The 27,159-nt window shown below is 40.8% G+C and overlaps 1 protein-coding gene and 1 long non-coding RNA gene across 3 annotated transcripts in view; one reads left to right on the top strand and one right to left on the bottom strand.

Annotated features, from left to right (window-relative positions):
- SLC14A2 (solute carrier family 14 member 2) overlaps positions 1 to 27,159 on the bottom strand; it is a 489,283-nt gene that overhangs the window by 408,963 nt on the left and 53,161 nt on the right. For both annotated transcript variants that reach the window (XM_025886617.2, XM_073898267.1), the window contains exon 4: positions 19,159 to 19,284. The gene's annotated coding sequence lies outside the window, so the exon portion shown is untranslated. The remainder of the gene's footprint in view (positions 1 to 19,158; positions 19,285 to 27,159) is intronic.
- On the top strand, positions 8,185 to 9,835 carry LOC141373673 (uncharacterized). The gene is made up of 3 exons (XR_012379914.1): positions 8,185 to 8,330; positions 9,199 to 9,290; positions 9,727 to 9,835. It is a non-coding gene; the product is annotated as an uncharacterized lncRNA (long non-coding RNA).

The following is a 27,159-nucleotide window of genomic DNA, read 5'->3' on the forward strand; positions in this document are numbered from 1 at the left end:
TGTGATAGGTTGCAAGAGGTCTCTTCACTTGTGACCCCTACTACTAGGCTGTCAGTGGTTATGTGCCTATGCCCAGTGGCAGTATTTCTGGGTTCTCCCTCAAGACTTCCAGGCCCTGGGGTTGAGACCAGAGCAATACTTCCAGATGTGTAAAGTTCTTTCTTACCAAGAGAAATCACTTGACCCATCCCAAGCTAATCCAGGTGGTTAAAAGGGGATGTTTAGAATCTGAGCCTCCTAGGGGAATCACTTGGCCCCTGTGCAAACTTATTCATCTCTTCTCCAGCTAAGCATACTACAGGGTATTGAAAGGGTGCAAAGGCTTATTCTCTTCATATCTTACATTTGCCTAATTAGGAGGAGCCACCTGTCTGTTCAGAAAAGAGGCAAATTTGAAGGGTTCCAAAGTGATTTTCTGTACCCACCTACACAATGAAATAGCAGATAAATTCTTTTGTTAAAAAAATAAGTTTTACCTTTACAGGTATTTTGCTCTATGTATAATGTGCTTTACTAACACACCTGTCTCACTGGGATGTTGTGAAGATCAAATAAGGCATTTGATGAAAACATGCATTTTAAAAAGTAAAAAAAAAAAAAGAGCTAAATGATAGAGACAAGGAACTGCTATATAAATGATTCATTCCATTAAAAATAGAGTTTGGTTCTAGAAAGTCTGGGTTGACTTCTAGGTAGATAGGGTCTCCCAACAGGCGGTAGAGAATAAAAATTGGTTCTCTGAGGAAGGTCAGGGACAGAGCATGCTTGATTTGTGGTGCAAACACAGAGAGGAAGCCAAAAGAATGGAAAGACAGATGAAAGTTGTTACAAGGACAGTATTACTAATTTACAATATCCATCTCCCACTTAAATAATTGCTGTTCTGTTAGCTTTACCTCCAAAATTTTGTATATTTTTGAAGCCAGTTAAACACTCTGGAATTCAGTTTCCTAAATGTGAAGTGAGGGAGATGGAATTTTTTTTTTAGTCACAGAATGTCTTGCATGAGCAAAGACTTATAAATATAAATGACCAATAAATAAATCCACTGAAGTACAGTATTTGAACACTCCAAGACTAAGAGATAAATGATAGTCTTCCAATTTCTGTTCATACTTTACAGAGTAGGAGATGCTACCCTACCTAGCGAATCCACCATGAGGCCTTTGGAGATATTTTAGGGCAATGGTCTCTGGTGGCCAAGGCCCAGATCCTCAGGCCAGGATTGCTTATACAATTACTTGAGCTTGTTGAGTAATCTGGCACTGTCGGGCAGATGAAGGAATTTATCTAAGTAATCAGCACTTAATTTTTCCTAATTTTTCAACAGAGAGAATAATTGACTCTGGCCAGAGGTATAATGTGAAGAAATTACCTCTGATAATGCCTGGAAGGGCATAAGCAGTCTAGACAATGAATAGTTCAGATAGCCTTTCTTTATCTAACATTAAGCCTGCATTCTCCTAATGAGCTAATTTCTCACTTTTCTGATAGGTAGCTCTAAAGTCACCCCTTGCTCCAAAAAAGCAGAAAAATCTAGTTGTGTATAGAAAAGAAATAATTCCACTTTTCTGTATAAAGGCACTGTGACCGTTGGGAAATGCTTTTAGGTGGGGCAGTGGGTGGGGTGAAAAGTGAAGAACACTTGGGAATAAGCCCAAAAATGTAAAGATGACCTCAGGAGGCAATAAGGCTAAGAGGCACTTAAAAAATCAACCGAGCAAGCCAAACTTAAGAGTTGTGACAAACATATGGCCCCATCACAGCTTAACTGTGTTTCTCTTCAGAGTCACATAGATTGTCCTTTCTTCATAAACCTTTTCATGGTGCACAGAAGGGATCCTAAAGAAAGAACCATGAAATAGGGGAATTTTGTGTTTAGTTTCTTCCAATGCTGCACTTTCAAACATACCAAGAGAAAAAGAATCAGGGGTAAAGAATCACATAATCTGTACAGCAAGAGGGTAGTTTGGGGAGAGGGGTAGTTTGCTGTGAATAACACAGCATCCCAAGGACATGCTTTTGTTAGTCATGTGAGTTTAGATTAGGAGAAAGCTGATCGTAAGAGGTCAACTTGTGGAATCTCTTGAACAATCCAGGAATCTCTTCTACAACACTGCCGAACGATGGTCACTCAGGTTCCCTATGAGCCTCTTCAGAGACAGGAACTTCCTGCCACTCCAATTTGCAGATTCTATTGTTGGATCACTTAACGGTGTTAGAGAATTGTTAAAAAGTAGTATGAAACTAAGGGGACCCAACATTTTTGTAGTTTCAAAGACAAATGCAAGAAGAAGAAGAAAATGTCTGAACAGAAAGAAAGCATTTTGAATTAAAAATCTCATGTAGGCATTTAAGTTGGAGAAAAGTTGTGTAGGAAGTCAACCTGCAAGCTCTCTTGTTAAAGACCCACACAGCACTGGTAGCCTGTTCCACATAGCTTGGCACATGATCATGTGTTTAGTTATCTTATCTTTTTGTGGTTTCATGGGTGTGCCTCTTAAGTGGGTATACAAGCTGCTTAACAGCATCTCCCATGATATCTGGCCTGGAGCTAGCTGGCTGTTCTTTAAAGACCTTGGTGACTAAACCAATTAAGCTGAACATATAACAGATTTTTAAAAGTGACAGCCTAGAATATAATTAAATATAGTCTCCTGATTGGGTCCCAAAGAGATTATCTATGATGTCAGTTTGGTGCATCCTGGTTTGCCAAATGGATCCTCAAAGCTGGAATCCAAGTTGGTTATTTCTTCCACATCTCTAAATAGTCACCGGAATGCCAAAGAATTAGAACAATAGGTTGAGATGTGTTATTATGATGACCTACTTGATCCTTCCCTTTTTGCACCCAGAGGTTGAGTTCTGCTCCAAGATCTTGTCATTTTGTGTTTTTATTGTTGCACTGGCTCTCAGTTGAAATCCTTCAGCCTGGTTCTCAAGGTGTTACATGAGAGGTTTCTAGCTTCACCTGTTGCTTCTTCCCAGAGCAGTTTATGGGCAGTGGCTGCACCCTGGATATTCATCAGGTAACCCACAACACTTACAGAGGTTCAATAACCGCTTACTAATCCCCCACATATACCACATACACCCAACAGCATGACATAACTGAGGTGGGTACCACTCTTCGAACTGGCCCCCCATTCTCCTGCACTAGCTCATGTCATTTGCTTATGCTATCTGCATTATGGCCATATTAGGAGAAAATGCCAAAGATGGTGTGAAGACAATGATTTGGATACAGTTTGAGTGATGAGAAAGGGAAGTTCAGAGTATCCTGGCTGGAAACAAGAAAGGATTTGTAGAGTCATGAGCTAAGAAAGGCCTACCTTGATCATAAGAATACCAAGATTTTATTATTTCAGCCTTTGCCTCTGGATTACACAGTGACCTTGGGCAGATTACTTGCACTCTCTCTGCATTTACTGGTTCCTTACTCTGTGAAGCTTGGAGAGCAATGCCATTCTACTTGTTGACATTTCTACGAATCTGTGTAGAATGGCTGTAGAACACCCCATGCTTTGGTACTTTTGCCAATACGTTTATTTTGTTGTTGTTAAATATTTAACATAACTGCAACCTGGGCTCAAAAAAATTTTCTTTCCTGTCTGAGGTATCAACACATAACAATTTGTTCCAATAATTTGCACAAATGATATTAGGAATACATTTTCTGGAAAACAACAACAGATTCTTCAAAATTCTTTGAGTCTTCCTTCCCTCTCTGTAAGGATTGAATTTAGTTCAACATTTCTTAAAATAAGTCTTTCATATGCCAGGCCCCATAAGGAATAGTTGAGGGAAAGGAGAAGATCTGTCTTTAAGGATCTTGTGGCAGATAAAATAATGGCCCCAAAAGAGGTCCACATCCTAATCCCCACATCCTGTGGGTATGTCACTCTACATGGATAAAGGGACTTTGTAAATGTGATTAAGTTAAAGGCCCTGAGATGGGGAGACTTTCCTGGATTAGCCTATCAGGGTGGGCACAATCTGCTTACAGAGCTCCTTAAATTGGAGCCCCTTTCCTAATGGTGGTCACAGAAGGAGGCATGACTACAGAAAAAGGGTTGGATAGCTACCATCATGCTAGCTTTGAAGCTGGTAAAAGGGGTCCACAAGCCACAGAAGGAAAGTGGCCTTCCGAAGCTAGAAAAGGCAAGAAAACAGATTCTCCCTCAGAGCCTCTAGAATGGAACACAACTCTGCCAACACCCTGATTTTTACCTGTGTTGGACTTCTGATCTGCAGAAGTGTAAGGTAATAAATCTGTGTTGTTTAAGCCACTAAGTTTGTGGTAATTTTTTTGTGACAGCAATAGAAAACTTACACAGACCTCATGAAGTAACCAAGCAGGAACAAAGGGAGAAATCATGACAATATAAGGACATCTGGGGATTAATTTCCCAAAAGTGAAATAAATCAGTAACATTGATAATAATGATGGTTTTCATAATATTGCTTAAATAACACTGAATAGCATTCATGTAATGCTTGAGATATGTTTTGTTATCGATCCCATTTTATAGATGTGGAAACTGAGCCACAGGGATATCAACTAACTTGCCCAAGTTTATGATGCAATTACATGAAGATGTAGAATCTGAAACCATGTTCACTCCACAGGGTGGAAATATCTCACCTGGGAACCCAGCAGCAACTTCCTAGATTAGATAGGATTTTGTTTGACCTTGAGCTGGTGAGTAGGGTTTTGAGTGGAGAGTCTACTGAGATCACTATGTGGAAGAAGTAGCGTGAAGAATGGCATGGGGATGCCACTGTGCTTGGGGGAAGGTGAAGAATGAGTTAACATTATGTCAAGGGCCAGAGGGTGCACTAGTAGCTACAGCTTGGAAAAGTAGGCTCAAAATAAATCATGAAGCTCTGACCATGCTGGGCACTGGGTTCTAATTCGCAGGTAGAGGGGAGCTATAGAAAGTTCTCTACATGGAGTGTAGAAAATGGCCAAACTCATTTAGCTTTTACCTGATCCACCAAGAAAGCAAGAATTGGAAGGCAGTGAGAAGAATTTATTTATTATTTATTTATTTATTTATTTATTTATTTATTTATTTATTTATTTAAAAGCCTTGTCTGTGGGGAAAAAATCAGTGGCTTGACTCTCAGGAGATCTATACTGATTATCTGCCTCTCAAATTCTGAGTTTTTCTTCAACATTAAACTCCTTAGTTATAAACTTGTGATTTCTGGTCTTCTGGCAGGAGATGACTTCTATGTGTGTTTATCTCCAGCACCTATCTCAGGGCCTAACTCAGCATAGGGGTTTCTAGAGAAGAAATTGATAAATGAATGAACAGTCAGGTCAAGTTATGCATTCCTGAACTTCTTTTATTGGAGATACATGCCTTGTCTGCTTTCTGAAAAGACTATAGGCCAATAATGCACAGAGCAGACGTTCAGGAAACATGTGTATGCCAAACCAAACAGTCTTGCTAAAAATTGGAGAATATCCAGACACCAGATTTCAGCAGTTTCCATGATTTCTGCCCTAAGAGATGTGGTGATGGTGGTGAGGGGATGTGTGAGCTGGGAAGCCAGCAGGCCCGCCAGGCCCACTTTCAGCTGTAGAAACCACTGGAGAGGTGGACTGGGCCACATGCTCAGGAGCTGCATGACCACGGAACATCACATGACAGGAGTGCTGGATATTGAAGGGGTGGGGCCTGAGAAATGCAGCATCCGGGAGAGACAGCTGGAGCTGGGCTGAATGCACTGGGTCGTCTCTCTGCAGCCTCCCAAACCATCTGTCAAGGCCTTAAACTCACACAGTGGTGAATGCTATTGGCTTTCTTATAGAAAAAGGTGAAGGGTGGCATTTTATATCAAGTATGATGAAAGTCAAAGGCAGTCCAATGCTAGGGAATTACCTGTGTGGGACATTCTGGACTTTTGGTTACCCTGCAGGTTAGAGAAGAGTGTCTCCCCATTCCCAACCCACCCCCAACTGAGAGGAGTTGGTGGTGGGACAGAGACCCTCATGAAAAAACTCCTTTCCATAAGGGGCACTAAAGGGGCTGTGTCCTGAGTTTGTGGCAGTCACTTGCACATGACCTCTATGTCACTGAGCATCTAGAATAGTCCCAGAGATGCTGAAAGAACCCCAAACCACAGCAGGCCTCACATGATGTCAGGAAGGGGAGGGATAGTGTCCTATATGACGATACAGTCAAGGCAGGTCTCCCAGAATGCACTCCCACAGCTGTTGGTAATAGCTCCACCTCTAGAAAAGTTTCTGACAATTACATTTATTAGGACTCATCCCTACTTAAACTGCTGTCATGGTAACTTGACAATAGATTCTTCAATGACCCTAAATATTTTTCCTTTTTACCAAAATACAATTCAACTTTAAAGAAAATGTAATAATAATAATGATAATAAATCACCCCATATCCTGTCACCCAATACAACCCCTATTGTCACTGCCTTTTATTTTAATGCCTCTAATCAATGACAGATTCTTGTCTTATAGAAGGGACATTCCCAGTGAGAAAATGGAAGTAGAAGAGGAAGAATTCTTCCATCATCTATTTAAAGTGATAGAATCTACTTTAAATGGAGCACAAAGGATCTATTCATACATGAACCTAGAACCTCTTTTTTCCTACAGTGGAATCTGGCCCCAAGCCTTGGGGCAAGTTTTTTGAAATTCAGCAAATTAATTAACACATGCATCTTGTTAAAGCAAGAGCAAGAGAATGTGGCCGACAGAAAACCTGGAAACAACAGTACGCGCCCATGAGGATGAAGCCTGGCTTTCAGGACTGGCACTTACATCCCACTGCAGTCTGAGCCTCAGCTGGTTTTCCAATATGCTCTGATCAGTTCTCCACACAAACTGGGATCCAGATAGCCCAGCCTCCCCTCTCTATGCCACCTTTCCTCCCTGGAATCTTCCCCTTCTCTCTGACCATCCAGTGCAGAGGTCACAGTTTAGCTACAGAGCAGCTGTAGAAACCCATTTCTGTCCTTCCTCTATGGGGAGCGAAAAGACAAATTTGTGTTTTCCTCAGACCTCCTTCTAGCTGGGGGAGACTTTGTGACCCCTTTCTCATCAATGAGACATAAGAAGTTGCTTTTGTTGGGGAGAGGTTGTCTTGAAAAGCATTTTCTTACCTGCTGGAAGGAGACAGATAGTGCTGGCACCAACCTTTCTCCTTTCCATCTTTCTGCCTTGAATACAGATGTGAAGTCTGGAGGTGCATGGCCTTCTTGTGACAAGAAAGTGATGGCACCTGAGGGCAAGGGCAAAGGAACAGTCTCCCTCCAACTGAGCTGTTGACTGTATACCAGCAGCCACCCACCTCCTGAGTCTTATTAGAAGAGAAAAATCAACTCCTGTTTATTTAAGTCACTGTAAGTCAGGTTTTTTATTACTTGCAATCAAAAGTATTCTTAACGGATACAACCACCCTCATCAGCCTTCCCTAAGCAATCCAACCTGAGAGTCCATGTATACAGTGGTTACAAACCTGGGTTGTGGAATCAACCCTAGTTTTGAATCCTGGGTCTATCACTGACTAGCCATATGACCTTGATCATGTTACATAATTGCCAGAAGCTTCATTTACTTACCTATAATAGGGGAATCATAGTGGTATTTGCTTCACATAAAGGCTGAGTGAGATAATGCATATAAAATACTTGACACATGACTGTCAGATAAGTGTCAAATAACACTGGTTTTACTAGCAGAGGTGCTGCTATCATCCCTCAGCACCAGCTGAACATTGAGATTTCTGAACTCTTCCTGTGTCCTGCAGCTGGGCTCTTTCCTCCCTTTCACAGAGCCCCATATTTGACTCTGCCTTAAGAAGAGAGAATCCAGAGGAGTCACCCACCCATCTCCCTGGATCTGCCCTCGTGGACTTCCATTTGGGAGCCTGAGTTGGACTTGGATGTGATTAGCTCTCATGGTTGCTATTTGGCTCCAACAACTGATTTGGGGCCTCATTCTACTTTACCCTTCAGCTTCCTTGAAGGAGGAACTTACAGCGGAGAGAGGGAAAGAAGAGAGTTATGACTCCATTTTCCAACCCCCTGCTTCCCAGTGGCCCCAGACACTCTAGCTGTTGCCATGGCAGTGGGCTCCGGAACACCACCACGGCAGCCACTTGGTCTCCCTGGCACTTCAAGGATGGGAAAAATAAATCACTCAAAGAGTCCCTTTCCCTCTTGGGAACTGGGGATTATGCTGAAACTTTATTATTACTTTAAATAAATAAATTACTCCCTTGAGGTCAGATGAAAACATGCTCTTATTAAATTTTTTGACGAAGGAAAGCAATTGAAGAATAAAATCAAAGGTGACCAAATGGATTGAAGTGGCTCCTCAGAAGCTGACATAATAGCAATTTGTATTTATACTATGCTTCTCATCAAAGAAACATTTCACAAAGGCTCCGTTTCCCCAGAGTTGCCCCATGGAGCTCGACTCCAACCCAGAAGAGCCCAAAGTCTTGGGGGTCTGCCAGCCTCCAAAGCCTAGCCTCAGGTTCTGACCACAGTGGATGACCTCCTGTCTCGACCTCAGGGCCAGCTTAGTTTCAGAGCCCTTCTGGGAACTTCGAGAGGGTGTCTGTGTCTTCACTGGTCAGTGGGAAAGAGAGTGGCTGCCTCCCATGGAAGAACTTCTTGTGGAGACAGGTCATGAAAGCCTAATCAGGGGATGGCTGATCACACACACATGTACACACACACACACACACACACACAAACACATTGAAAACTGCTGGAAATGAGGGGCGCCTGGGTGCCTCAGTCAGTTAAGCATCTGCCTTTGGCTGAGGTCATGATCCCGGAGTCCTGGCATGGAACCCTGCTTCAGACTCCCTTGCTGCTCAAGGGGGGACCCTGCTTCTCCCTCTCCCTCTGCCCTCCCCCTGCTTGTGCTCTCTCTAATAAATAAAATCTTTAAACAAAACAAAACAAAACAAAAAACTGCTGGAAATAAGACCCTATCTGAGGTTGAGTTTCCTCCCTGACTGTCCATTAGCAAAGACCAGGATTTTTTATTGCGTTTGGTTTTCCCCAAGTATTGCAGACATGCAGGCCAGTGATAAAAGATTTTTTCTTTTCTTGTATTCTAGATGACAGACAAGACATCTGCATATATATATTGAAAAAGTAGAATATCTATCAAAGGATTGTCTTTTATGTGTCTTTTCTCCACAGTGCTTGGTACCTGGTAGGGGTTAAGTAAGTATCCTTCAATGAAATAACTGCACAGGGGAATTGATGAAGAACAAGGGTGGATCAACGTGATGGTAAGTGAAAGTTTCCAGGTAGGAGTGATTACTCTGCCTGAGCAGTTAGATAAGATTTCACTCCTCAATCACAAAAGCAATCTGAAAAATATAGCTACTATTTATTGAACATTTACTCCTTGGCACTGTTGCAGAATCCGATACATTTTTAAAAGAATTTTCACCATAACCATTCTCATAACACCACCTTACAGATGAGGAGACTAATCTCGGAGAAGTTGTGATTTGTCCATGGACTTGGTAAGGCTGGGTTGGGGCCCAGTTCTACCTGGCTCCAAACCCGTGCTCCTCCTCAGCACCTCCTATCTCCCTCCACCCATGGTCTTGCCTCATCTTTCCACCACAATGTCCAAATCCATACTTGTTCCATGGAAACTCCACACTTGGAATGCCTTCTTCCTATTTTATTTAGCAAAATTCTGTATTTTTTTTTCAGTCAACCCTACTCCAAAAGCTTCCAGGATCCACACTATGTCCCAGCATAGACACCAAGTAAATACTCTATCAAAGAAGGCAGAGGAGAGATCCCACATTGATTAACAAAGGTTTGTATATTCTGTGTAATAACAAGTAACTCCTACCATCTAGAGCAGGGCGGTTTCCCATCCTGAACTTCCATCCTCTGTGACCCCACATGCACAGTGCCGGTGAGCTTCCTGCAGTCACAGGCCAGAGTCTTAAGTCTCAGCTCCATCAGCTCCTGCCTCTGTGACCTTAGACAGGTCAGTGAGCATCTCTGAGCATTATTATCCTCATTTGGAAACATGGAGATAATAATATAGAACCCACCTCACAGGGCTACTAGAAGGATTAAATGAAATATTAACTACTAAAGCCTCAGCACTACTTGGCACACAGTCACATTAGTCATGATTGTTGGTGAGGAGCAGTGTGTTGCTAGAAATGGCAACCCGACATGCTCCTCACATGGTATTAGCCTTGCTGAATTGGCTGAGGCCCTGCGAGGCACCAAGAGGGAAGTCAAGGCTTTTCAGTGACCATCAGCTGAGTGTAATTAGTGAATCCCAGGACATACACTTGAACTGTTCGAGCCTCATAAATGGTGGCTTCCCATGAATAGGCCCAACTCCTAGGGAGGTTGATCCCCAGCAGGTGACTTAAGAAGTGTCAAACAACAGGATAAAAATGGTCTGGAATATTTAAAAGAGATAGTGTGCAGTGATATTCAGAAGGGCAGCTTGTGACCTCTGCAGGCCTAAGTGACTCTGAGATAAACACTTACCCACCTCCTCCTTCTTGCTCACCCCACCCCCTCTAGCTGGTGCCCAACAACCACATCTGTGCCCTGGCTCCTTGCCTTTGTCTATGTTAATCACAACCATCCTTACATCCCAGTTGAAATCCCATCATTCCATGAAGCTTTTCTCATCACTGCAGTACAAATGCCCCTCTCCTTCCCCTGAGCCCTTAAATCAGAACTGTCTGTATCTCTCACATGTCAGTTTCAGTATGGTGACCTTGCACTAATGTTCCATTGTTCACATTTAAGCCTTGATGATTAGTCTGCAGTTCTTCATGGATAGGACCCATGCCAAATACAGACCTTTGCATTCCAAAACCGAGGTCAGTACTGAGGCCAGATGTAGCCGATAACCAGTTTTCAAGCTACATACTTGTTGGACAGAAAGATAAGCAGCAACTAACTGACCTGGCAGGGCCATAAGACAAATGCTTTCATTTGAAATAAATAAACTGAGAACAAAGAGGAGATGTTCCTGGACCAGAGTCACAGTTAATATCAGAGCCCAGGCTAGTGTTTCTCTATTCAGGTTATGGAAAGTGTTAAGCTTTATAAGAGAGAACCCAAACCAAATTATGCCTCTCACCTTCTCCATTTTCCCTTTTATACCTTTATCTTAATGGAAGATTTGACTTTTGTTGTTTAACTGGAAACACAGTCAAAAATGTATGCTCACTTTTGATGCACTGCAGGTCTTCCAAACTCTGCTATTTTGAAGACATGGACTCTCTAGCCTCAATTTCTACGTCCCACTCTACCCTGCTGAAGTACTTACTGTCCCCACAAAGCCCCCACACAAGGCTTTGCCCATCTTCCCCATGCCTCACTCCACTTGGCTAGCCTTCTCCTTCCTTAAGACTTATGTTCAAGTCCTATGTGACGTCTTCACCAACGCTCCCAAGACTGGGGTATTTGCTACCAAGTGCTGCCCTATTTCTTTGGGAGAACTTCTCCTCCCAACCTGTTCATTCCTAAAATATGTTCCACATGTGGGCTGCCTCTTGATAAGACCCTGCTTGACCTGTCATGGAGAAAGATGCATTTGAAAGAGCATGTCAGTGACTGACCAGGCAGTGGGCACCAGACGAACCTGGACCAATCAAAATGGCTCACTGTTGTGGCCACACTGATTCGTCCACAGAAGACTACTTGATGCAAAATAAGTCAAGCAGAGGCTCTCTCCAGGATGTTTCAAGCTTAAGCTGCTAGGAAGGCACTTACTGTCCTCTCAAATAATGCACTAAAGAGAGGTCAGAGGGGCTGGAAGCCATGGTTCTTTCTTACTGGAGAAGTCAATTCTGGAATGATGAAGCAGACTGAGAAAGAAGAGCGAAGACAAGATTTAGAAGAAGAGAATCTTGGCCATGTTTGATCCCTTATGTTCCCAGTATAGCTCTCACCCTGCCAGTTAGATGGTTTGATCAAATAACTGTATTATAGGGCTGATGAGCCCTCTCCCAAATTCATATGCTGAATCCCTAGTACTTCCAGTGAAGGTGGCCATTCAACTAAGATCAGGTGGCTTCCTTTAAACATGATTGGATCACACTTTTTCTTTTCCTGGGGCATTTTCCCAACTTCTAAATCAGCTACTTGCTTACTCCCAGGAAGGGGCTTTTCTTAGCCCTATTAAGAATAACTTTACCAGGTCAAAATCAATAGCACTCTTTTATTTCATCTAATAATATCTGAATTCTAGGTTAGGCCACCATTCATTCACCAAATATCTACTGCATGCCTACTAGTCATCAGAAAACAGAGTAGCCTGACCACAGTAGCTTAGGTTCCTACAGAACATCTATCATTGAGCTTACATTCAATGTCTTAACCTTCTACAAGTGTCAGCCTTGGGGACTACTTCTTGAACCTTCAAAAGCTTTATGGTCTATTTACACTTGATGGTGTTTGTTGGTTGTTTTCCCTGCTACAGTCCTCATGTACTGCTTGCTGCCTGCTTGCTCCATTCCATTGCAGGGATGCTCTTTCTCCAAAAATACAGTTTCTGAATGCATTTTCCTGCCTCCCCATACGTCAATAAACCCCTTGCTTGTTTAAGAGTAAACTAAAGGTGTTTACTCAGGAAAATTCAGCAAAAAGATGTTAGAAATAAACAATGAGAAATTTATTAAGCTACAAAAAGGCTTTAGTAACTGGTATTTGAGGTTTTCAGAGGTGTGAAAACAGAAAATAGAATTTTTTTTTAAGTTCTCTTTGCTCTTTCAAATGCATCTTTCCCCATGAGGCTCACGTAGCTCCCTTAATAGTTCAACCATGGCTTTGAAAATCTCCTTCCACCTTTCACCTCCTCTTGTCCTCACTAGACTGTACCACTTGTGAAAACCACAACTAAATCTCAGTTCTTTGTGGTGAACATGCTTGTAACAAATAACTGCCTCTATGTATTTTTTGTTGCACTTATCGAAAGGCTATACCAAAAAAAATGTGATTTTAAACAGACTTTTATTTAAATAAAATTTTACATATTTATTTATTTAAATAAATAATTTTATTTAAACAGCATTGCTAGGTCTTCCACAAAAATGCAGACAAAAAATATTAAAATTATTTACCACATCTATCTTTCAATGTTCTTTATGTGGACACAAGATACATTCTTGAGTTGAGCTAAAGGATTTTTAAAATAAATAACAAATGAATTCTCTGACTATGAATCTAAGTGCCTTTGTCCTAATTAAGGGACAACAGGAGAATTTAGTTGTCTGTGTGTCACAATCCACTCAGCTCAGGGCTCTGAAAGAATTTCAGATGTTCTCAGTCTTATCTTCTTAAAGATTTTACCTTATTTTAATCCAGGGTATTTTTAAGTATTACAAAAATAACTAAAAAAGGATTCTGAGTTCAGATATGCTTGTAAAATGCTAGATAGAATAGAGGGGTTTTTTGTTTGTTTGTTTTTGTTCATTTTGTTTTGTTTTGTTTTCTAAGTGTCAAGATTTCCTCAGAGATTTTAAAATGCTTGCATACCCTGAGGACCCACAAGGGGTGCCACCGGAAGCAATGCTCACAAATTTATTTGACCTCCCATACCCACTTTGTGCAAAAAATCTTTTAGGATTAGCAGTCTACAGAATATCAGTATGATGTTTCTACTCATTGCAAGTGACTTACAGAAGAAAGAAACCCTGAAGGTCTAACACAAAAACATTTTTATTTTCTTTTAAAAATTCAAGCTACTATTCTACTTGACTTTAAAACTACTTATTCCTTTAGAGCAAGTGCTAATTTTGGTGTTACCACATGGCATATTCTTTTTTAAAAAGTCTGTATTTAAACCCTTTAATCAAATAATCAAAAGCTTCATTATAGAGAGAGAATCAAGTCATCAAAAAACACTCATCAGAAGGTAATGAGCTGTATCTTTGCCACAAACTTTAGGTGATGGGCATACAAAATGGTCTATCCATCCAATGGAATAGTACTCAGCCTTAAAAAAAAGAAGGAAATTCTGACGCCCTACAACATGGATGAGCCTGGAACACAGGCTGCAAAAATTAAATAAGCCAGACACAAAAGGACAAATATTGTATGATTTTACTTACGTGATATACCTAGAATAGGCAAATCTATAGAGATATAAAGTAGAGTGGTGGTTGCCAGGGGCTTCGGGAGGGAGGGAATGGGAAGTCATGGTCTAATAAGTATAGAGTTTCAATCCGGGAAGATGAAACAGTTCTGGAGACAGATGAGGTGATGGTGGCACAACAATGTGAATGTACTTAAAGCCACTTAACTGCACACTTAAAAATGATGAAAATGGTAAATATCATAATAAAAAAGTAACAGTTTGAGGTGACCAACATATGGAAATCCCATAAATAAGAAGGGTAGGACATTAAGAAGAGAAAGGAGAATCTGAGTAATTGGTATTTGAAGAATATTTAAAGTAAATCTCTGTTCATATTTTTTTAAAAAACATTTTTCTTTAATATAGGGAGTAAGGCAACACAGCAATTTTGAAATGGGAAACTAAGGAAAAAATAATTTAAAAGTCCTCAGTTCTTAATATATTAAATTTAAATATATATGGGGGCCTAATATATACATATACATATATGTATGCACAGGGCTAAGTAATATTATAGATACAAACACAAAAAGGTTTTATCCTTGTTCTCAGGTAATTTATAATCTCAGAGTAAGACTCACCCATGAGTAACCGGAAGTTAACACTATGCTAAGAGAACTCTGCGAGTACCAGGAAAGGACACGGCAAGTTTGACTGGGGATCCATTTCCTGTTCTTCACACCTATGCTCATTCTCCCAGCATTGAGATTTAGATCCAGATCCACGGCCTCTGAGAAGCCACTGGTCATTGTTTTAACCCACTGTGGTCCGACTTTTGAACTCTTGCTGTGATCACACTCGAGTAACCGTTCAGAGCCTTGCCCTTTTCTCTCAATGGTTTTAGGGAGACATTGCAATGTGGCTGATATATATTTTTATGCATTTTCATGTGTTCTCCCCTGTTTGGTTAGAGGCATCCATTGCTTTGGGGATGATTAAAATTGCTAAAATAGGAATGAAAGGGAACAGAGGAAAATGGTGTTTTGAGTCCATAATGTAAGACAGTTTTAAAAGCCAGGTATGGTTAGGAGAGAAAGGAGTTTCTAAATTTCAGAAGTTCCCCTTTTCAGATCAGAAGCCAAGCCTGGCAAACTCCATAGTAGAATTTTACCCTAACTCACAGTGCAGAGAATGAAGACAACAGGGAAGTTTCTACCAGGTAAGATGAGGAGAAAGCATTCAGGCAAGAAGGAAGATACTTTTGTTTATGCCCCCAGCGTAAGAATATCATCAGGTTTTCTGAGACTCAAAGGCCTGGACTTTCTTGGGTCTTGACCAAAGGTGGGAAGTTAGTTCACTGAAACAGCAGACTCTACAGACCAAGGCCTTCTAGAACACTCAGGCTGCTATTCTGCCCCTCTGCACCCAAGATGGCTTAGAGTTTGAGAAAGAAAGCTCTGATTTCACATTTCATAGGCAAAATTTGAGTTTCCATATGCCTCTCTAGGGGCAGGAGCAGACACAGACTTACTGAGACCCTGTAACACTAGATTAGATGAGAAAGATAAAAAATTCATGGGCACCTGGGTGTCTCAGTAGGTTAAGTGTCTGCCTTCGGCTCAGGTCATGATCCCAGGGTCCTGGGATTGAGTCCCACATCGGGCTCACTGTTCTGCAGGGAACCTGCTTCTCCCTCTGCTTCTGCCTCTCTCATGAATAAATAAATAAAATCTTAAAAAAAATTCAGGGACCGCTCCAACATGGATATATTTGATGACTGTCTATTTTGATGGTGTGAGCAAGAGCACAATACCCATAAAAAAGCAGGTGAGATTCTTCATGTGGGAAGCTACCAGCATAAAGTGTTCAGGGACCAGAGCAGACCAATCTCACCCTGGTGGACAATAGGGAGGACAGTGTGTAGGAAAGTCCTCCTCACCCCCAGAGGGTGTGTCAGCTTTCCTTGCATGCATCCCTCCACCTTGGGGAAGGGACACAGAGGTGCTTCTTGTGAAAGGGGAAATAACCCCGATAGAGCATTTACAGTTCAAATTCACTATCTGTCCCAATTAGACCCAATTACACCTAAGAAAATATTTGAAATGAAGAAGATTGAATCACCTTTAATGGGAAAATTTAAATCCACCCTGCCACGATGGGCAGGACTGAGAACAGGTGTAGAAAGGAAATGTATTCTTTTATTTTCTGACCCATTTTACTTAGAATATGTAAATGATAATCTCTTTTCACATGTTTAACACAACAAGTAGACTACTGTGTCCTGGAGATCTGTGGAATGCTTTATGCTATATAGCCAATAGGTGTCCCTAAAATGTACTTATGAAGAAATGAAAGGAAAACAACATAGATTTCATTCTTCCCCGCCTCTCACTCCACCAGTCAAGATAAATTATAAAACAGAGAGATTTAAAAAAAAATAATAATGTAAGAGAAATCAGAGAGAGAGAGTTCTGGAAAAAGAACTGGCATTCGGAAAGTCACAGGGTTTAGTCCTTGGAATATTAATACTGCTGGCCACAGACAGTCCTCCTGCCAAGGTTTCTGTCAATAAGCTGAGGTAAATATCTATCTGGACCAGTAAGTTCCACAAAAGTAATAAGCAAAGTTTTCAATCCTCAAAAATATTTGAACATCTCTCTCTCTCTCTTACAGAGAAAAAACCCTGAAACTTCTCATAAATGGATTATTTCCCTTGGGGAACTAATAATCTCCGGGGTCAAACTTGCATCCTCCTGAAGATTTGGTGAAGCAACACTCTTGAGAAGTGTCTTTTTTTTTTTCTTTTTACTTTCTTATTCTCTTACCTTAAAATTCACTTGGCTTTAAGAAGTCACTGAATATACATTCTTGTAATTGGAGCTTTCAGTAGGAGAGAAACTAGGGCAAACTTTAGACAAAGCAAAGACAATCTTAAAAGTTGGCAACCAGGCCAGGGAAGTCTTAATGAGAAAGTTAACAGACTGGCTAGTTTTTCCTTGGTGCGCATGATGAGGTGTGCAAAGCTATTAACAACAGAATTCTGCAAAAGGCAGTGTGGCAAGCAGGTGGATATTGATTCTGTCTAAAGCTCATAAATAATTAAAGAGGAAATTGTAGTTTAAAGATACAGGCATTACCTTTTTTTTTTTTTTTGCCTGGCACAGTGGTATTCAGTAACTCACCATATTCAGTATCCTATAAAACATATCCTTTCTCATCCTTTAAAAAACCACTCAAATTTCATCTCATTCATAAAGTCTTCCCTGACCACCTCCAACCACTCCCTTCTCTGAACTCGAAGAGCATTTATTGCTTCTGGCAGTCACTGGGCATAAGCTGTTAGGTATCTCCCCCACCCCCCGCCTTAAACAAACATGGTCCAATAGAGAATAAAATCCTCCAGCATAGGGATCGCATTAAATTCCTCTTATTATCCCTAGTACCTAGCCTGGAGCCTGATCACAGACCATAAGAGTTCAATAAATGTTTGTTGTTAATGATGATGTGTTGTAGATGCATCTGCAACATAATCTGGATAAACACAATACAGGAAAAGTGCAAATCATCATCTAACGAACATGCAGGCCAAGAAATCAATAGGAGAGAGCTGTCTGGGCTCCAAGTGAAAGACAAAGTAATGCCCTTCTCCCTGGCCCAACATCCAACATGGTGATGGATTGTGCTACATAAAATTATTGATAAAGACTGATGTAGTCACAATGATTTCTAAATAGTAGCAAGAAATATAAGATACAAAATGTGACATTACAACAAAGGCAGCAGAACTGAGAGGCCATACACGGAGAAACAGATTCCCTTGATGAAGAACTTTGTAAATAAGTAACTTGGAGCATAATGAAAGCATGGCATTTTCATTTCCTCCCTTCTCTATCTCCCCAGCCCAGGGACTGAGGTGCTGATTTCTCACAAGATACTTCGAATGAGTGTCATTTGCCCCGAAACAAAAGGAGCAGGAAAGCAAACTTGGGCATTCAACCTTTGCCAAAACAAACCCAACCCTTCAAATGAGTTATGTTCTTACAATAGGAGTCAGGTTGAGTAAATTCATACAACCCTAATTTACATACACAAGGAGAGTCAATCAATCCACTTACCTCTTGTCTCCTTCTACAAGATTTGGCTAGTTAGGAGCAGAAAGTTTGGACCAAATCTGTTGCAGCAGTGAACCTCACCTTACCTTTCTCTGTCACTCTTTGTCTCTTGTTTTTCTACTTACACCCTTCCTTTTATCCTGATGGTGGGGGACCCTTAGGCAGAAAGCTCTCTACCATTGTTATTGAATATATATGTAACATACTCAGTGCCAACATTGGTCTAACTGATGCAGCAGTGAAAAGATTAATCAAGCCAACCCAAATGTCCCTGGGCTCTGGGCAGAGATCTGGAGCAAGGTGGGAGAAAGGGAAAAGCAAGTGGGGGCCACAAATTGATGTTCTACCCACAGACTGCATATGGTTTATTGCTATATGGACAACTGGAGCAAAGTTAATTAATTTTAACTGATCACTTCAATGCAACATTGATAATAATTTGAATGATTTTTAATAACATTTACTAATTCTTTGGCTTAATTAACCAACCAACAAGATTTGAATGAATGCATTTACTACTCTTCACCTCATCCACTACCATGTTTCTCAGTCACCTTTAAAATTCTGAATGGGTTAAAGAACTTGCAAAATTAATTGTCTATATAGACACAGCTCTAAAAATGGCCTCATTTTCCTTCACTACTACTGATCATTTTTGTACATTAAATACACTAGCTAAAGGCAATGAAGACCGAATTCCATGGGTTAATCAATGTGTAGCAGTAACAATTTCTATAGCCAACTTGGCTTCCTTCACAGCCAAAGGAGGACCAAAACCATTTCATCTCTTTGAAATAATTGGCCTGTGGTATCTTTTTGTGAGCCAAAGTTCTTACTGAAATAAAGAAATAATTACACATGTATAATGTATTCCTATATTTAGTGAATGCAGGAAGCTTTCATTATAAGACACAGAGTTTTCCTTCTAGATCCTGAAGACATGGCCTTAGAAATGATTCATGTACTCACGGTCATTCAAGTCCTATTGACAGTGGATGGAGGTGCTCCAAGTCTTTTCTTTGTAGATGGAGGTGGAAATATTTCAATAGGATGTACTCGTGTCCAGAAACACCCAGGAAGAAAACTGGAAGGAGCCTAAATAGAAATACAGAGGAGCTCATTTAGGATGGTTGGTTTTTTAGGATGATGGAGGTAGCATGCAAAATGGTGAGTTGGAGCAATGGCTGCAGCCAGCACAAGGAGGCACTGTGGGGCAGAAAGTGGGATTCCCCACTAGATGGCGCTAGGATACATCTGTGGCACCCATGGGTAGTGCTACCAAAGCAGAGCAGAGGGATAGGAACAGCTCTCACACCTTTGTATGGAGTGCCATATGGATTAAAGTGAGTATATGCTGGTATTTCATACCTCATTAAGTTTGATCTTATATTGAAGGTATACCTGGGATGGCACTTGTATAGGTTCTTATGAGTACGATTTCATACATGGATATGAATATGTGGGTATGAACACCTATATACACAGAAAAATATTAGGTTATATAGATAAGGATTGATATGCGTATAGATATAGATTGGAGGGTATTATTACAATAAATGGAAAACATGTTGGAGAAAGAAGACTATCTTCTATTGAACATGTACTGTGTGCCAAGCCCTTCAGTGTACTTTCTCATTTAAATGTGACAATACGGGGCGCCTGGGTGGCTCAGTCGGTTGGGCATCTGCCTTCGGCTCAGGTCATGATCCCAGGGTCCTGGGATTGAGGCCCGCATTGGGCTCCCTGCTCTGCGGGAAGCCTGCTTCTCCCTCTCCCACTCCCAATGCTTGTGTTCCCTCTCTCATTGTCTGTCAAATAAATAAATAAAATCTTAAAAAAAAACAAATGTGACAATAGCTGTAAAAAGTGGCTATTATTACCTCCATGTTCACCAAAGAGGGAAGTTCACGAACTTCATACAGATTAAGGAACTTGCTCAAGGTTACACAGCTGAGAAACTGCAGGGCCTGGATTAAAATCCACGTCTGCTTAGCTTCAAACTTTAACGCAGTCTTCAAAACCATAATACAGTCATGCTTCACATCACATAGACTTGCAACAGGTTCTTGCAATGTGCAAATTAACTCCAGGGAATATGGCTTGTGGTATGTTTGCACAAACAATACAGACATGTGCATTACACACAATTACAATAATATATATGCAAAAGTTTGGTCTATGTTGGATTACAAATATATATATATATAAAGTTAAATAAATACCACATTCCACTTTCCCCCTTTTTACCCCAAGATAATTACTGAAGAACCCCATCATAAGAAAATACATAAGAATGAATTTCAATATGTGAGCCAATTAAAATGAGTCACTTAAAAGAATATTAAGCTTATTTTAAAGAGGATATATCAAATCCACATGCATACATAATGGAATACATTCACTATTTGCCACAAAATACATTAGCATTGAGGTGACAATATGAGTTCCATCAACACTGCCTCTTTATGTTGTAGAAAAGCCATTTCCACCGAGGTGGTTAGAGCACACCTTAACTCAACCCACTCAACTATGGTGCCTTGTCATTGAAGACTTGTAGCCTTTGGGCACAAGACTTGCAATCTTTTCTTTTTTTCTTGTCCAGAAAGCATGTTGTTCTATAAATTATGTTTCTGTGAGACAGATTAAAGAATGTAGTGGGCATACTGAGCATTTAGCACAGTGTTAGGCAAATAGTGAGTAAAAAGTCAACAATGAATAAAATTCAACAACGGTGGTTCTAAGAACTATAAGAAGGAAGAAGAGGAAGCAGAGGAGGGGGAGCGGAAGGAAGGGAAGGAGACTGAGGAGGAGAGAAAAGTTAAGAAGAAGGAAGAGGACAAGGAGAAGAGGAAGAAGGTGGAATTACAGCCAGAGATAAGGATCAAAGTGACAATTTCTAGTTCTTGTTTTTTTAGTGTCAGAACTTCTTCCAAAGGTACAAAAATACCATCCGAAACAACATGGAATGATAAATATATGTCCTGCACCCTGAAAATTATTCTATTCTTCATTTTAGGCTTTGCACAATTTTCCTTTTTTTGCCTAAGATTGGTTACCTTTTCTGCAGGCTAAAGAAGAATGTCATGAGAACTGAGCTCCTGGTTCAGACTGTGGGCTTGAAAGGGAGGAGAAAGGCAAGCAGCATGTTGTCAACTTGTACTCTGGGCACATGGAAAATACTTTGGTTGTGTTATTTACAAATGGACTATCTGGCAGTGTGGTAAAGGTTAACTTTGGCGCTCTGAAACCAGAAGGAAGATGCGGAAGCTCCTTCTAGAGAAAAAATGAAATAGATGATTTCTCTGGTGTTTCTGATCTCTAATTAATAGTATCTGAAAGGAGAAATCATGACCCAGGCAAAGGGGAAGAAAGGAAAATATTTTCAGTTACCTTCAAAAGTAAAATTCCATTTGGTAATTTTCCTAAGTAGATTTTTGTCGTATCAGGCCTCAGTTTTTGTGTCTTTCCTTTGTGTTGGGGAATGCTGGGAACTGAGTTGGTAATACATTAATAGCAATAATAAAGGCTAACATTTATTGAGCATTACTATATGCAGAGCACTGTTTTTCAGACTTTCTATCATTTATACTCAGCGTAATCCCATAAAGTAGGTATCCTACTATAGATGAGAAATAGGAGGCTCTGGAAATTTAAATAATTTGGCTAGTCACACAGGCAGTAGTTGGCAGAGCTAAGTCAAACCAAGGACATGCTGAAAGCAAAGCCATCCGTGGTCTACCATGCTATGCATACAAGATGCCTGCTTCAGTAATTCACACACAGTAGGAGTACAATAATGCCCCCCTTTGCTTTCTTCAAAGGAGTTACTGCCCTTGGATTGTTACTTCTTTCAATAAAGTTATTTTTATCTATACACAGGTTGAGATAATGCCATATGTGGACAGTGACATTAACTTTGATCTGGGGGTCTGAAATATTCACTTTCTCCTGGATGTTTCTCTTTTGCTGATTCTAGATCTTAGCATAAAAGCATAGCATCCTTCCTTGGGCTTAAGAAGTCATGAGATGGCCAACAGTCAGATGTTACCTCCATGGATACTTGAGGAGGTGAGACATGCAGTGATGAGAGGGAAGACATCTGACTCCCCTAGGAGTCATACCATTCTGACACACACTTATATAATCATGTGAGATACATAAATTTTTTAAATTACGGGACAAACCCAAAGCTTAACCTTGTCTCCAGCAGATAATTTTCTGACCTGTTAGAGGACTATAGCAAATTGGATCAGGAGCACGGGACATGGTGGCCACTAATTAGTTACTGCCACAACAGGAGGACATGCCCATCAACTATAGTCCTTGTTCAAGGAATGACTGTTTCAACTCTTACCGTGCGGTCCCCTTTTATCTTCCTAAACCCCAAACTAGGATAGCAAGATGAGTGAGGAAACTGAGGCCCACAGATGGCCAAGGTCACACAATTAGTCTGCAAGTGAATGAGAATCTAGGTTTTTCACCTCCCAGTCAAAAATAATCTTTGATTCAAGGCCACAAATATTGGAAGATGGCTTGCCGGGGAAATAAAGAAGTATCCTAATTAGTCAGATGTGTCTGGGAAATGTGGCATACTCTACCATCTTTTCAGAATGTGAAATGTACATTATGCACATGGAAGTCCCTCATAAATCTATACATCTTGAGCAGGTTTTTTTTTTTTTAAATACCCGTTAATATCCAGAGGCACTAGTATTTCTCCAAGCCCATTTTAAGGAATAACATCTCAAAGCAATTCAGAAAAGTTCTGGAAATGCTTCTTATTGGGAATCATAGTACAAATAATAATTACAATAATTGCCTTTTATTGGTATTTCTATGTGCATACTATCTCTCCTCAGAATACCACTGTATCTTTGTAGCAGGTCTTTCCAGTCCCTAACTTTTCCTGTCTGACGGATCCTCTATGTTCCTACTAGATCTGCCTTCCCTAAATACACTTTTGCTATGCCTTTCTCACCCCTCTATCTGTGACCCTCTAAAACCTGACTTCTCAGTCTGGCATTTCAATCTCTCTGCTCTGCTTTCCAAGATGAGCCCTTTGGTTTAATCAACCGACTCACTCTCTGATCCCTACACAGGGCACAAGCTTACTCACTTCCCCATGCTCGTGTTCTCTCCTCTGCCCACATGTGCAGGTGTGTCTGTCCATAAATTGCAGGTTCCTCTGAGAGCAGAGGTGGTTACCTGCTCAACACTGCTCCCCTCACAAGACCTGGCCCCGTGTCTTACACCAAGGATGCTAGAACAACTCTGACCGTCCACCTGCACTGCCTTCACCACCCATCTATGACTCTCAAAAATTAATGTCTGCAAGCAGGGTCACATTTGATGACCTGACACTCAGTGACTCATGTGGTGTTATTTTTAAGCTTAACTGTGGTGACAAAGCTTTACTATTAAAGAAGTTAGAAATACCTAAAAGAATTGCAATTTTGAGGGAAAAAAGCAACATACATTTTAGTTCTGTCTTTTTAAAAAAATCATTGAAATTCTAGACCTTCGAGCCCCAGTTTTTGTGTTGGTTTTAAGAATAGGTCCATAGGTGCCCATGGGGCTGTGTCAAGGACATACTGCAAGTGGTTCCACCTCTACTTTATAAAGTAACTATTTGCAGAGGGATCAATGAATATGAAGGCAGAGAGGCTGAGATAGAAGGACAATCAATAGTCAAAAGATCTGGCTTTGGGTTCTGGCTTTATGGATGACTCCTGAGTGACCTTGGGAAAAGTGACTTAACCTCCCTGGGCAGCACTTACCTCGGCTGTAAAAAAGGAAGTCTAATATTTAAACTCACGGGGTTATTGTGGGAATTAACTGTGGTGATTGCTGTAAAATGCCTTGTAAATTATAAGGAGCTCTGAAAATATTAGTTACTGTTAAGGAAACATTCTGGGCATCTCCAGGTTTATTTGTTTGTCTGGTTCAGTCAATACTAGAGGTATTTCCAACTGCCCCAGATAATTTCTATTATGAAACATGGGATTCTTTTATGTCTGTGTGACCACTCCATGTTCTAGTTCCAACTCTGTTCATATTTACATTTAGCTGAGTTAATTTCTTAACAAAAATTCTTCTCTTTACTGTTTGAAGACTTTTGCCATTAGTAACCTGATGAAATATGCTGAATCCAAGCTTGGACTTTCAACTACACACACACCCCATCAGGTTTCTTTTCCTTTCTTCCTTCCTTTCATTCCTTCCTTCCCTCCTCCTTTTCCTCTTCTCTCCTCCATGCCTTCATCTCTTCCTTTTTTTCTTCCTTTCTTCCAGTGAGAGTCTAGAAATACTCACATCAGAAAATGCTACATGACCAGAGTGACTATATTTTACTTCTCCCCTGCCTGAGTCTACATGAAACACTTGTAAAGCCTCACCATTTTCTCCAGAGCCTTCAGACAGGCTCTAGTCAGACATCGGTAAAATGTACCTGTGTGTTATTTACCAATTAGGTCCCAGAGCAGACTATAAAGTTAATGCATAATCTACTATCCAAGACCCTTGATTACTGAAGAGCATCCCTCAGGCATTCTGCAGCCTATAGGGGTAATACATTTTCTATATTATACGATGGGAATTATTGGCTCACTGGACCAGAACACTCTCAGAATCCATGTAAAGACCCTTATTTTCACAATGGATTGAAAAGCCAATAGACTCTGGTTTCCTGCATATTCACAGTTTGCAGATTATTGATCTGATAATGAGCCTACTCAGCATCCTCTGGGTATCCTTAGCTCAATGTATGTGCAACCCCCCTTCATGAGGCCGGAGTCACACAACTCCCCAAACCAGCACCTGCACAGCACCTGTTTATGGTGCTCAACTGCTCAGATGACATTTGTCTTTAAAGTGTAGTATTTCAGCCTTCCTTAAAAATACAAGGTCAAGGAAAGTAATACTCCCTAGAAAATTATAAGTAAATTGCCATAGGCACTAAATTATAAACAAGAAAGGCCTATATAGATAATAGAATTTTTAAGCTGGAATGAAATGTAATAAAGTTGTTTACAACTTATTGCACATTAAGGCTAGCCTTGGAGTGAAGACCCCTTTTCAAATTAAGTGTGTGTGTATGTGTGTGTGTGTGTGTGTGTGTGTGTGTGTGTTTTCCCAAATGCCCTCATGTCATACAGCCTCTCAGGAAAGTGTGTTCTCCAGTGCCTAACATGAACTATGCAAGAGCTACATGGAATATTTGGGAGGTAAGGTCAAAACTTGATTGCATTCCCATCTGGTCTTTTAGAAAAATTACCTTCTAAATTTCAATATAAAGATCAATTCTGGGGGTGCCTGGGTGGCTCAGACAGTTAAGTGTCTGCCTTCTGCTTAGGTCATGATTCCAGGGTCCTGGGACCAAGCCCTGCATCAGGCTCCCTCCTCAGTGGGGAGTCTGCTTCTCCCTCTCCCTCTGCCCTTCCTCCCTGCTGGTGCTCTCACTTGTTCTTTCTCAAATAAACAAAATCTTAAAAAAAAAAGGTCAATTCTGTTCTGAATGACCACTATCTCATATATGCAGATGAAACAATACCCTTTACTCCTCTATTTCCATGCCCTTTCTGTCCCCATCAGCCTCTCCAAGTATCTTTCCACCTCATGCTCTAATGGAGATCCTTCTGCTTAGAGCAGAACTCCAAATCAGAACATGTGATCTGAACTACTGCTCTTCCTTCTTCCCCTTTACTCCCTTTGGAAGCCCCCTCTCTTTCCATGCTCTTGTCTTCTTGCACTGGATTGGAAGGGCTCTGCAACAGATTCCTTTGTTGAGCTCCCAGGGATTCACATATGTCAAGTGTTCACTTTATATCCATGAAATAAAAGAATGAATGGATTCCAGAAGGGGTCCAGCCAGGAATCCACTCTATAAGGCCTTGCTCTCTGACATGTTCCATGTTCCACAGGATCTTCATGTTTTTAATATGTGAAAGACTGAAAAGATCTCTAAACTCACCACATCGGTTTTCTAGTGATTGGATTTTAGTTTCAGGGCACGCAGTGAAGTCTCAAGTCTTATGTCTTTGAATTGCATCTACTCAATCTCTTTTTCTATCACGGGCTCATAAGCACCACAAAGGCAATAACCCTTTTCTTACTTCTGTGTTTAACCCCCAGTGGTCCTCACTATATAGTTCTGTCCAATATCTGCTGATGTCCAGCTCTTTCTGCCCCTTCCATCCCAGATAATTTAGAGTTGACTATAATAAAATGATTTGGAACTTACTGCATGAAGTCATTAAAGATCCTTTGTCACATAATTGATAAAATTACATTCCAGCTTGTCCTTCACATTCACTGGCTCAAAGTTCATGCAATGTGTACACATGATACGTAAATCACCTTTAGCCGGCTAGTTTGAGGATATCATCCATCAGCAGCTGAATGGTAAGGCTCATCACTGGCTATCTATGCTGCTTGATGACTGGTGTTGCTGGGGGAAGCTCCAGGGCCTCACTGCTGCTGGGACACTGGGACGCTGGGGCGTTGGGAGGCTGGGATGCTGGAGGAAAGGATCTTGGGACAGTGGTTCCCATGCCCAGTACCAAGTGGTGAACCCCAGTTCTCAACTAGTTCCATATCATGGTCAAAGCTACAATTGACATCTCCTGTCTAGGTATTCTGAGCAAAGCTGAGAGAGCTGCTACCAAAGACAGTTATCTCCTCTTAACAAACTACCCCCTACTTCCCATTTCTCCTCACCTCATGGTATTCTCTCTTCATGCAACATTTATATAATGGAATGTAAGGCAGGGGGTTATTTTTGGCAATCAATTGGGTAGTAGGTACCTTACCTGGAAAGGGCTTTTTTTTTTTTAAACCTCAAAAAGAGGTTTAAAAATTGGAAGTTTTTTTTTGTTGTTGTTTTTTGAAGATTTTATTTATTTATTTGACAGAGAGAGACACAGCGAGAGAAGGAACACAAGCAGGGGGAGTGAGAAAGGGAGAAGGTGGCTT

The sequence above is a fragment of the Callorhinus ursinus genome, unplaced genomic scaffold, assembly GCF_003265705.2.
Source record: "Callorhinus ursinus isolate GAN/ISIS: 27379988/994484 unplaced genomic scaffold, GSC_fseal_2.0 scaffold11, whole genome shotgun sequence".
In the NCBI taxonomy this organism is placed as follows: Eukaryota; Metazoa; Chordata; class Mammalia; order Carnivora; family Otariidae; genus Callorhinus; species Callorhinus ursinus.